Raw genomic sequence first — 13,269 nt, forward strand, 5'->3', positions numbered from 1 at the left:
TTATATTTTGAACACCCACACATTCTCACTTTTGAGAACAATGTATTCGGAGCTATTCTGAGAACACAATGTTCTCAAATTTGAGTCAATTTTACTCATTTTTAAGTAAGTATTTTTAACAGTGTAGAAACTACTACGTGCGCTCTCCAAATATCCATGTTTCAGAATCCTACGGTACTTCCGCAATATTTTTTTTATAGAGGTAGTTAGTGAGTACTTCAAATTATACGCCCATAGCCAAACTCCCTCTATACATATTGTTACGTGAGTACCTTAGGATTCTGAAACATAGATTTTTGGATACGGCACATATTAGTTCCTAAGTGAAGTCTTGACCCGACTACGGTAGGTTCCACAGTTTTGGAGCTATGGACCTTTAAAGTTCATTTTTTTAAATGTTTTCGGCAGCCTAAACTCCGGAAGGAAGCATTTGTGCACCCAGTGTGGTCTATACTTTTTGTCTTATCTTTGCGTCAGGAATCACTCCCAAATATTGTCGGTGTTGTTTTGAAACACCCTATATATATATATATATATAGGGTTCTACTGGTTCTACTGTTATCATTCTTAATGCTCTGATAATTTATCCATGCATACACGTATTGTACTTGGTTTTCGATTGTATATTATGAAATTATTGTATCAATACAGCAAATACGCATTTAATTACCAACCCTGCCATCACTTGCCATTCCAACACTATGTCACAACCCCAACTGCCAAAAGAAGAAAAATAAACAATATAACTGTTCAATAAAATTTTCGTTATAATAACACATGTGTTATTTACCTCACTAATGCAGGTGAATGTAAGTTAGTGTTTTAAAATATGTAGTGTTATTATGAAAATTATCGTTTATTATTTAGACATATTTAGATACAATCTATACCTCCGTGTGCTGGGGCTGATGGTGGGAGAGGAAACACCAACATTCACGTTTTTCCCACCAGGACTTGAACGTGGTGGGGGAAAAACTTCTTCTTTTTCGTATCAGGCTATGTGAAACAGAGAATAGTTCAAACGAACTCATTCGGTTTGGATAAAACTTGGCATCATTGTAGATTTTGACCTGCTGTACAATCGTGTGAAATCTTATGGTATCAACAAGCTTTAGGTTTTCGAGTTGTGGGTCTCAAATTTGGGACAAAAATTAGTGAAACTTTTGCAAAACATTTTAATAAAGATTTGCTTTAAAAAATCAATCAAGAATTTGGGAAATCGACTTTAATCTGATATACTAAAAAGTGGGTTTTCCAAACTATAATTTTCCCAGTAGGTTAAAGAAGTAGGCTGAAGCTATCGAAATCTCCAGTTGGCGAGTGAGTGCTTAACTCCAAAGATTTACAGGAGAGTCGAGTTTTGTTTTCACAGGTGATCAGTTTTTTTCTCAATTTTTTATTTGAAATTCTGGTAGGAATACTTAAAGTCTCTCAGAATATATTATGTCTTTCAAATTTTCACAAAAATACAAAGACAATTATTTTAAACATAGTGTGTTAGTACTAACACCATGATATAGTCTATGAGTAAACTGGTCTTGTCATAGATATATGTTTTTATCAATAGTCTTTAATTTATTTGTGATATCTTAAACTAATTTACTATTTATTTGCCTCTCGTTATTTCTACAATCTAAAACCTATACCAAATTATTGTGGATTTCGTCGTTTTGTATATTAAATCTCAAATATACGAGTAACAGCAAATTATATTGGTCACGAAAGAATCTCATGTTATCAAACCCGAGCACCGTAGGATTCACTATTAATAAACAGGTATTGAAGTGAACTATTAAACAACAGAGCTAAAGTTTTACACATGATGAAACTTTTCCATTACATGTTGGATTTTAGTTTTATTTGCGTTTTGAATAGAAGTTTGAAGCAACAAGTTAATGCATGCAACATATTATTTTAATGGAATCGATACTTGATTGTTAATATTATTCTATTCAAATGTTTGTTCAGATAGATGATTATATATATATATATATATATATATATATATATATATATATATACATGATGATATGATAATTATATATATATATATATATATATATATATATATATATATATATATATATATATATGTATATGATTATATATATATATATATATATATAAGTTTAAAATAGACATCCTTCCTATCTACGCAATTAACGAAAAGAAAGCAATAAACATTTGATTAGATATTGTGTATACAAGTTTTAATTTCATAATTTTAGAAACCTGAAATTAATTTCACTGTCTTTAAACACTGGGAATACTGTTGATGAAATGAGCATACGTATTAAAAATATATTTTCTTCGAGTTTTATTACGTGATATCTATCTCTGGGATAATTCTGTGTAAGTCGGGTGAACTGGATTCAAAAGAGATACGAAAAATATTAGTGCTATAGCGGTGTTTTCTAACTTACTAACTAACTCAGGGTAATAGATAACTGTTCAATGCCGCGTTCACAAAAAAACTCTCCACTGACTTCTATCCTTAGCCAACTGGATCCAGTTTCTACTTTGTATTCCTATTTCTACGAGATCCATCTTAATATTGTCCTCCCATCTCTTCCAAGGTCTTCCTAATGGTCGTTTCCCCATTGGTCTTCCAGTCAAGACTTTGAAAGCGTTTCTACTTTCTTCCATCCTAGCTACATGACCTGCCCACCTGATCCTCCTACACTTGATGACCCTAACACTGTTTGGTAAACCGCATGGACTATGAAGTTTCAGCTATTCCCCACTCCCTTTCCTCTTGGGTCTGAATATTCGTTTCAAAATGTTGTTCTTAAATACTTTCAGAATACAAATGCAAATACAAGAGTAAGCGACCATGTTTCGCATGCGCTATAGCAGTGTTTCACTTTAAAAAAAAAAAAAAAACGAAAGAAATACTGCATGAACAAAATTGCGTTACTACTCAGCACCGTATACATTCAAACTTTAATATTATGGAAACGTTTTTATAATACAAATGATCTGGTCTAAACGTCCTCAGAGAAGCTTAATCGCCTAAATGTCCTTAAAGAAGCAATAAACCACATTTGAACAGAACTAATCCTTTCTGATTAGACAAAGTGCAAGAACAAACCAATTAACTTCACTTATCAACATAACTATCCAAATTCATCCCTGAGTTACAAGATTTACCACTAACATTCACATAGTCATAGGAAAATATTAGTTTAAATAAATAACTCACCCAAACAAATAAATCGCATAAAAATAAATAAATAAATATTGATATCAACAATAACTCATTCCCAATTAACAAATAAGAACCCACACAGCTCTGTCTCCAATTCACATCCTGTGGTCCAGAACACAGTTTTCACCATTTGTCATTCATTTATTTCAGCATTAAATGTATAATTTTTAAATTCTTTTAGAATGGTAACAATAACACTGCTGCTACATATACAAGGAAAACTGGACAAAGAAATTAAATTGTTTTGTTTATAAGCATATGATAAATGAGATGAATAAGCTAAACATATCCTGGATAATACACATACATACAATAACGTATATATTCAAACAATAGCAACAGGACTGAACATGGAAAGCCGTTTGTTTGTCTCTTGTTTTTGCAAAATGTGTTATGTATATTTTTTGTGTTCACCCGTTATTTTTGAACGTTTGTCCTCTCCTGTGTTATTTGAATAAGAAAGGAATAGAAAGGAGGAGAGAGAGAGACATAGGAAGATAGGAGAGTGGGAAGAAAGAGGAGGGGATGGCAAAATGTTTCCAGTCAGTGGTGTGTAGAGTGCTTAATGCAGCACCAAATGCCACGTCGACTTGAAGACGTGCAGGTGATGGGTTTCCCACGTGATGGTTGCTCCGGAATCGATATCCCTTCACACCATAGTAATTAGTCCCAACACTGCGGGAATATATATATATTGTCTTGGACTATTTTCCCATGTTATGTACAAGGACTGCTGACAGTTTTGGTGGCACCTCGATTCCATAAAACAGCTACAAAGTAATCAACTTTGCCATTCATTGCGTTACTATGTTCAACGTAAACTATGACTTGGAAAGTAATTAAGAAACTAACTTTTAAACTGCTTCATTTGATTTGTTAAAATGCTTTTCTCACTTTAAAGCATTAAAATTGACGAACCGCAGTGAAGTTTTCTTTTTTATTAATTCTAAAGTTTCTTTAACACATTTAAGAGAGAAAACTGATTAATCATTGAGGCCTACGGAAATTTATTTTTAGATTCATCGTATTAGGTTTATTTCATTTGTTTCCGCAACATTTTACCTTAATGGTTTGTTCCTGACCTTTCAGTATATTCTTAGCAACTGAATTAGTTATTCACTTACCTTAATTTAAAACTACAGAATTGATATTAAAAGCGAAGTGGTGTAGTAATACCAAGTTTAGAAGTAACTCTTACGCTGATCTCAATTTACATCTCTATTGGAGGCGAGATAGTGTCGTTGTAAACAGTGTTCACTGTAAGGGTTGTAGTTGCATAGTGGTCAGTTCCCCCGCTAATTACACTTATTCAAGACTATGTTGTGGTTGGAGTCCACGTTAAGAGTTACCTTTTTTGTTAAGCAAGATTGTGTCATGGTAAACAGCTTACACTGTAGGGTTTGTTGTTGCATGATGGTCGTCTCCCCCGCCAACTACAGTTATTCAAGACCCTGTTGTGGTTGGAATCCACGTTGATAATAGTCAGTTTTCCTTATTAGGCGAGTTAGTGTCGTGGGAAACGGTGTAAGGGTTGTTGTTGTATAATTGTCAGTTCACCCGTCAACTACACTTATTCAAGACCCTGTTATGCTTGGAATCCACGTTAATAGTAGGTACCGTTCTTTGTTAGGCATAGTAGTGTCTTGGAAAACGGTGTACACTGTAAGGATTGTTGTTGCATGATGATCGGTTCCCCCGCCATCTTAGATCAAGACCCTGTTGTGGTTGGAATCCACGTTAATACTACTTTCTTCGTAAAATTCAAACCCGACACTTAATTAACCTCTTAATTTAAAAAAATAACTACGTTAGATTGGATAGTTCTTGTAATCTTTCTTTGCATTTTTCTCAGTGATGTGATGACTGCTGTATTAGAAGTCGATTATCAGTCCTTAAGAAAAGTCCATGCCTACAACACACGTCGAAGTTTACTTAACTGACTTCCACCAATACTGTAAAGTGGCCATGCGTAGCTTACATACAGGTATTTAAGAATTGGCCTGATGAAGGCTGTAGACCACACAGTACTGATTCATAACAAACCTAATATTAACTATGACTTTATTTAACAGGTTGACTGCCATGAGACACGAAATCTGGTCTCACATACATATCTTGTGTAGGCCACAAGACCTGTTTTCAGGTTTCACTACAACAACTGCTTCAGGCCTTGAGGTCTTTATCAATACCTCACCTCGTACTTGATAATATGGATTGAAATATTCGTTTGGCCTCAGAAAGTTGCAAAGTGATCGTAGCCCGTGGATTTTTTAAATAGTATGTGTCTACAATATAGAAGTAAAGAAAAATCACAGAAATAGTGGTAATTTTAAAATTTTGCGGCGTGGCCCCAAGCTAAGGAAACCACTTTACCCCTGTGGCAGTCAACCTATCAGATAAGATATACATATCTGATCTTAGTTATGAGAAATAAAACATTGAATATTCGATTAGCTGTCATTCTAAAACTGGTGCTGCGGTACCTTAGTATTTTAGTTGTTGTATGTTTTAGTCTGAAAGTTTGACTTTGCTTCAGTTGATGCTAGCAAAGTTTGAAGACATTGCATTTTGCGTTCAATTTTACTGTGTCCTGCTTTTGAATCGTTTTAGTTTATTTCCTTTTAAGAAGGAATGTTTTCTACGTATGCGTAAAATGTTGTTTCGCTACATGACGTACAGTATATTAATAGTAAATTACTCGTAATTTATATAAAAAGCGTAAAGAATAAATTACCTTCCGAATCCTGATCATAACCAAGTGAACGACGTTTGTACTCACAACGACACTGAAATATCTTATGTTCAATGTTGATTTTCTCAACAGTTTCACTTCAGCTGTTTATGCTTTGACGCGTGTCCGTCCACGAATCTTCTCTTCGATATTAATGGTCTGTTTCCACTGGCGCAAATCCCGGTGGGCTGAGGGGGACATGTCCTCTCCGATCTTGTGTATACCATGTGAATTAGTTTGGTTAAAAGTTATTTACTTTCAGTTTAGCGCTATATTCCACAAAGAGATTAGTATATTTTGTGTCCTGAGCACTATACTAACCCGCTAATCAACAGTACTGCGGTTAGTCTATCAAGCAAGGCTAACATCCATAATTACTCCCACAGGAATACATGGGGAACCGATTTTTAATTATGTGTATATTGGGATGGCTTGGATTGATCACCTCAACTCTATTCGACTCTCTGCATTCTACCCATCCATCAAATACGCGTCGTTATTGAGATTTTGTGATTCCCAGATGGTAACAGAATAGATAGAGTATAAAAAGGAGTTTTGGTAATCGGAACTCCTTGTGACAAGTTTTCGAGTTATTTGTGTTTCTGGTCTCTTGGGTTTCTTCTAACATTTGCTCCATTAATAAAAATGCAGAATAATTGACAATATTGTGTGTGTGGTTATCGGGTACTCATTAAAGGATGAGTCTCTTATACTGTACCCGTCACTCTAGTTGTGAAAACTTGAAAAAAAAAATTAAATCTTTGAGTTTTACGTCCCACCGTTATGCCGGCTAGGCTAAAGGAGACGGTGATGATGAGAAATGAATGAAATGGTGATGGAATGAAGAAAATGGGAGGAAACGGTTGAACACCGACTGCACAAAAATCTTCGTTTCTTACAGAACTTTAAAGGAAAAAGAGTACAAACTGTTTGTAATGATGATTTATTCATCTCTTTATTTTGTTGTTTATTGAAGTTTAGCGTCCCTTTCACTACCAAGGCTATACGAGACGTGGACTTTCAATTTAAAATGGAATCCAAACCATCGTAATGCGCTCAATGCTCTCCTACTGACAAGCGAACTGCGGACCACCGGGGATATGAAGGAGGGGATTTAGTACCTGTTTAAAGTATTTCATATCATATGAGGAACCAACCAACTAGCCAATCCAGCTCGATTAATTTAGTTTCACATTTGAACTACCTAAAAACCAATTTTTGTTTAAAAACAAAAAGTTCTGATGCTCACCATAAAAACGTGATTTTACGCATTCTGATTGACTGCAGAGGTATCAGAAATAAATAAATGGATGAAATTTGCTTATGCTGCCATCTACTAGTGGTATATCCTTTTTAATTCATCTAATATCCCCTTGTTTAAGTCTTCAATTTGAATTAAAATACTCATTTTGTAAATACGAAAGTTAGAAAGGAAAAATGAAATACTTCAGTTTTACGTCCCAAGGTTATACCATGTAGAATAAAGGAATGAGAAATTAATGAAATAGTGCAATAAAGAAACTGTGAAGAAACTGGAGAACCCTGAGAAACCCCCCACACATGGTGTTTGTCTCCACAAGACCCACTAGGCGCGAGCTAGGATCAAACCAGGGACTTCACGCAGCAGAGGTGAACGCTCTACAACTGAGCCACTATGGCTAGCTAAAAAAAGAAACAAGAGAAATTGCTTGTTGAGGAGAAGGGTGTCGCAATTCTTACTTGTTTGTTTAGTAATAGGTATCTTGTTAATGATAGGTTTGGAAATATTCCACAGTATTAATAAAACAAAACTGAATCAAAGCACCAAATTTATATTTAATAATATTTGTGTAATCATTTCAGCAATACTTCGTTGCCCAAACTGTTACACAGGTGTTTATGTGGATCTTTGGTCAATTTTGTTTTATTAATAATAAGTATTATTGCTATATATATTATCTGCTAACTTTGAAGTGCGATTTGACATCAATGAACTTATTTTAGCATTAGAAACAAAACAATAACATACTTCTTTAATATTATGCCTAACTGTAAGGCTAAAAATTATTACTATTAACTGGAAATACAATTTGCGGGGAAGTATAAGAAAAGTCTACGGGGTACCCGTACAAGAAGCACAAAGCAAAAACTATAAAAAAACTACAATAAACGAATATGAAAATTGACTGTGAGTATATAGACCATATTGTCTTTTATAACTGTATAAGATGGAATCTTCGTTCTCAACCCACCATCCCAAATGGTTTCTCATGATAGGTTTTTAGCGTAAGTCACATTTGGCTTTTGACAATGATGCTTTCTCTATGACACGAAATGGTTCCCTAAAGATGTACAATTTCTGACAGTTTATTTCAATGAATGACAACAAGGCCCAAGACGCGAACTGCCAGTTTAGTTCTTCCTGTATTGGAAAGACCTTCCTCCTTTTACCAAAGAGTTAGGTATGCAATTCATGATCGCTTCTGTCTTCTCTTCTCCTTTAGTGGTCTGTGTTCTCCCTCTTGCGTAAATACCGCAATGGAGGCTCGCGACCTCAAAAGCTGTGGAATCTGTAACGTCATAAAATTATTGTATAATATGTTAGTATTACCCAAAAGTATCGATATATATGGCGCAATTCGTAGGAATTTCAATAATGAAGTTGTAACCTTCAGTTACAGCTGAGGTAGTATAGTTTTTTTTTTTTTTTTTTTAGTTGTTCAAAGTTGCTAAGTTTTAGCAAGTCATAAATAAATCTGCACCTATTTTGTTTTAGGTGCATTTATTCTGAAACCAATAAGGGAACCTAATTTCACCGTACTTTTTGTGATTCCCTACGAAACAACAGCAACATGTAAAGAATATAGTTTTCTTAAAATGCCAATGAATATCTACAAACTTTACACATTTATCTCACAAATAAAGTAGGTATATTGGGGTTAATGAAAGAACTAGAATAGTTAATAAAACATTTTATAGACAGTATAAACTAAGAATTAAGCTCTATAAATACAGTAGAATATGTTTTGTCAGTTACTCGCATCTGTCTGTTAAAGGGGCGAAATTGGGATTACATGTAACGGTTTGAGAACCAGAGTAGGTATGGTGAACCTTAGATAAGTAATGTAATTGGTGGACCTAGATAAGTAATGTGATTCAGTTACTTGAACCATTGTTTCAAATTAATAATCTGCACATGTGCGGGAGAGTATAGTTCTATTTCTTTTTTTGCAGGTAAGAATATCTATAATTATATTGAAGATTAAGCAGCACTACTATTGATGATGTTCATAAGGGTAAGTCATATTTTCCAAAATAATAATAATAATAATAATAATAATAATAATAATAATAATAATAATTATTATTATTATTATTATTATTATTATTATTATTATTATTATTATTATTATTATTATTATTATTATTATTATTATTATTATTATTATTATTATTATGCTTTACTATAGAACCAAAAAACATTTTCTGAGTCAACTGAACAAGTTCAAAAATGATTGAAGATCAACTTAAGAAGCATTAAATTTTAGTGCGTTGATATAATGGTTCTATGTACTGTAGAACCAAGCGAAATATATAAGAATACTTCTTAAAAATCCAAGAAATTGTTTACCATATTTCATGAAAATCAGAGTTGTCGCAAACTTGTCCTTAATATTAGGGATTAATTTTCCTCATTTTCTTGACTGGTTTCAATCACAAACAATAGGCCTCTTTTGGGAAGCCTCAAAGACAGTATCTACATATTTAGTGAAAAATCTAACAATTCTTTGAAAAAAAAAACTACTATACCTTTTAAATATATAGATGGAATGAATTCATCTCTTAACCTTTGATTTGAAACTCGAGTAACAAACCTGTTTTAAAATGAACTCCTGTTTGTTTAAAAAAAAAAAAAAAAAAAAAAAAAAGCGCGTGATAAACAGAATTTTGTATTTTATTGAGTAGGTTTTTAAAGGCAAGTTATAGCTATTTAAAGGTGCGTTTTCTTAAAGATGATGCAGGCGCGCACCCAGAATTTTTTTTTGGAAGGAGACTAACATGTAAGCTTTAGGGGAGGGTACCAATACTGCAAGCTACTACGTCTATATAACATTGAATGGGTATTCTGCACCCGAGAAAAAGATAAGTAATTGTAAAGTATTTCCATCTATATTTTCAGAAAAAAAGTGATAGAACTAGATGAAGTGTAAAAGAGAAAAGGTGCAGATGAAGTGTAAAATCAAATTTCCATGCTGCATCAATGATTTCCCTATAAACAAGTATAGTTTTATTGCTAAAGTATACAAATGTATGTTGAGTTAGGAAGTTTTGGAAGAATCCGAACACGGTGGACCCCGTGGGTGTGCCCTTGAGATGATGTCAATTCACCTACTAGTTTGACAAATTTCGACTCCAAACGGAATGAATAAATTTTGTCTCCAACAAAACACAAGCTGTTTCATGGAAGTTAGAGATGTACTTACGAGACTTTTCGTGGAATATTTTTCCAAAATGAAAAAAAAAAAAAAAAGATAGGGAAGGACTAGATTCATCCTTCATTCCTGATCGATTTCATCCCCAAATAATAAGAATAATTGGAAATCGGTGAAGATAATATACGTCATATAGTATTTAAAAAATCGACTAAATCTAAGGAAAGTTGTTAGAGAACACATTGTTTAAAGTCAGGTGGGGTGAACTAGTAAATTGATCCTCTCAATTTTGAACAGACTTAAATTTTAGATAAGCCTCAATGACAATATAGATCATATTGCGCCAAAATTGAATGACTTTTACAAAAAGTTATCTCGTTCTCCTTGAAGCAGAATGACGTACCTGCAGTTCCAAAGTATTGCTCTTATGGGGTTTAGCTTTTCATACACAAGTTACAGTTGGTGTGACTACGTATCTACGTTAGTCGTCTGGCCAAATGGCTACAGTTTCTGATGAACTATACTCCTACCAGTCCAGCGAACACAGAGAATAACCTTCTGCTGATATAGTGGGGTTTTTGTTTGCTTAAAAGGGAGTTCATATTGTACCAAGAATAACAAGGATGACATGATATATCGTAAATTAGCCGTTTCTCATCAGCATCACATATCAGCACTCTTTCAGAAGCTGATTCTTCTACCGACGATATAACAAAGAAAGACAAGCGTTTGTTCATGTTGCTTTCTGAGCCGTAGTCAGCACACCCAACATTTCACTTTATACTTTTCTATAAGCCAACTTTCCCAACCAGACTAGTGACTAGGTTCTTTAAATACTTAAAGCGGGACCTAAATTCAAGTTCTCGAACAATGACAGAACTTTTGGGCTTGTAACAATGATCTGGGTCGAACTATTTATGTAAATCAAACTAGCTTTACTCCACCATGACAACATGCTTTAATGGCACTGTTATAGTGATAGTGCGTAAACACTATAATATATATTGCCATAAAAATACATGTACTCCACCAATCTCTTACTGGTAATTTTATTTTTTTCAGAAATGAATTGCTTCACAGAAATGCAGGGTGATTCTTTTAAAACTCACGGATATCATTTCGGTCTAGAATTTCTAACTGAAGTCCGATTTTCATGAGGTTTGTAGCAAATGATCAAGGAAGGATGGGAGATTTATGGGACTATGTTTATTCTTTAAATTCATCCGGGGTAATATAGACCATTCCTCAAGAACACCAGCAAATATTCGCCAGTGTACCTTACAATTGGAATGAGATTTTGAATTTTTGAAGCGAAATTGCAGAATACAAATTAACTGTTATTGAGAATACAAATTAAGTGTTAGTGGTAACACCCATAAATCACACGTTGAACAGCTGTAGCCAGTTTCTTGCTACAAGCGAAGGAGAGATTTCTTGGATGACCTAAGGAGTCCACAACTGACATCTTCCACAACACCCACCTGCGGGGTCCAATGCTTCCCTGTCTTACTCAGAAGCGATCCTATTTCTTTCACTTTATTCACTAGCTACAGTATTATGCTCCTGTCTGGGAGCAGAAATTGAAGCAAATTTCTTTCTAAGTGTCCGTTGCGTAACAACAACAGATTCCGTTCTCTAAAAACTTTTCAAGATAAACTAACGTTGCTTCAAAGAGTACACTACTCTCACTGTGCGCTGGTCATACTCATACAGGACCACAAAACTGTACAGCACAATTCCCAATACAGCTAGCCCAGTTTCCTGTTTTTTATTATCTTTGGTGAGGTTGCCATCTAAAGAAAACAAACTCAAATCTCCACATCACACCGCACCTTATTCCAATTGTAAGGTACACTGGCGAATATTTGCTATTTTTCTTGAGGCGTAATCGATATTACCTCTTATGAATTTAAATCAGTAAACAGAGTTCCATAAATCTCCCATCCTTTCTTGATCATTTACCACAAACCGCATGGAAATCGGACATCAGTTAGAAATTTTAGACCCAAGTGAAACCTATGAGTTTTAAAAGAATCACCCTGTATTACTTTTATTTGAGTTTAACAATCTCCCAGTGAGCATGCAGTTAATGTAGAGAGTTTGGTGTGGTGTAGTGAATATATGTATGCTGGGAACTTGTTTTTCTTTCACTAACCACCTGTTGATGATGTAGACCGTTTCCTCTTCCTTCTCATGAACCTGAAAACTGTTCATCCTTGAATATCGATGAATGATACTAGACATGAAGTCCACTGGATTCACTTCTTATTCAGTAGAACTTAAAGCGAAGATAAATGGTAATTGAGAGAGTTACTCCTCATAGGATAGGTTGATTTCAGAGTTAGCGTTGCGAATTTGGTTATTTATTGGTCCATTAATTAGACATAGTGTTTCACAAGTAATTGTATCAGATGGCCACAAAACACAGCAGTAAAGTGTACACGGCATGCACACGTAGAAAAAGATATGAAGTTGCATCTTTTCTCGAGTCCCTTGAGATAAAATATTTTTGTTTACATTGCCTCGAGAGTCGAGTATATTGATATTTTCGAAACGGCTAATCGAAAATGCTCCTCCTTGTACACATTTATTATTAATTCCAGTTTCAATAGCATTTAGTTTACTGTTAAAACTAGTAAAGCATACAGGCCTCGTACAACGCTATTTGGGATTGCCATCTTTGACCTGCTGTCAGTGATGTTCTTATTTAACTTTAGCAATCACAACCAGATTATTATAAGAGGAAGCATTCACTTGAAACCTTAATATCTTACTTTCGTCTCGGAACGAAAGGTTTAGGGAGGCGCGAGCAGTGCTTCCAACTATGTAGAAATTCGACATATTTTGTTCTGATCCGAAATTCTTGTTCTTCTCTTTAAGGGAAGAAATTAGAGATCCGAACATGCTTGTATGACAAA

This window comes from Thermobia domestica, chromosome 11, assembly GCF_964235325.1.
Source record: "Thermobia domestica chromosome 11, izTheDome1.hap1.1, whole genome shotgun sequence".
NCBI classification, from domain to species: Eukaryota; Metazoa; Arthropoda; class Insecta; order Zygentoma; family Lepismatidae; genus Thermobia; species Thermobia domestica.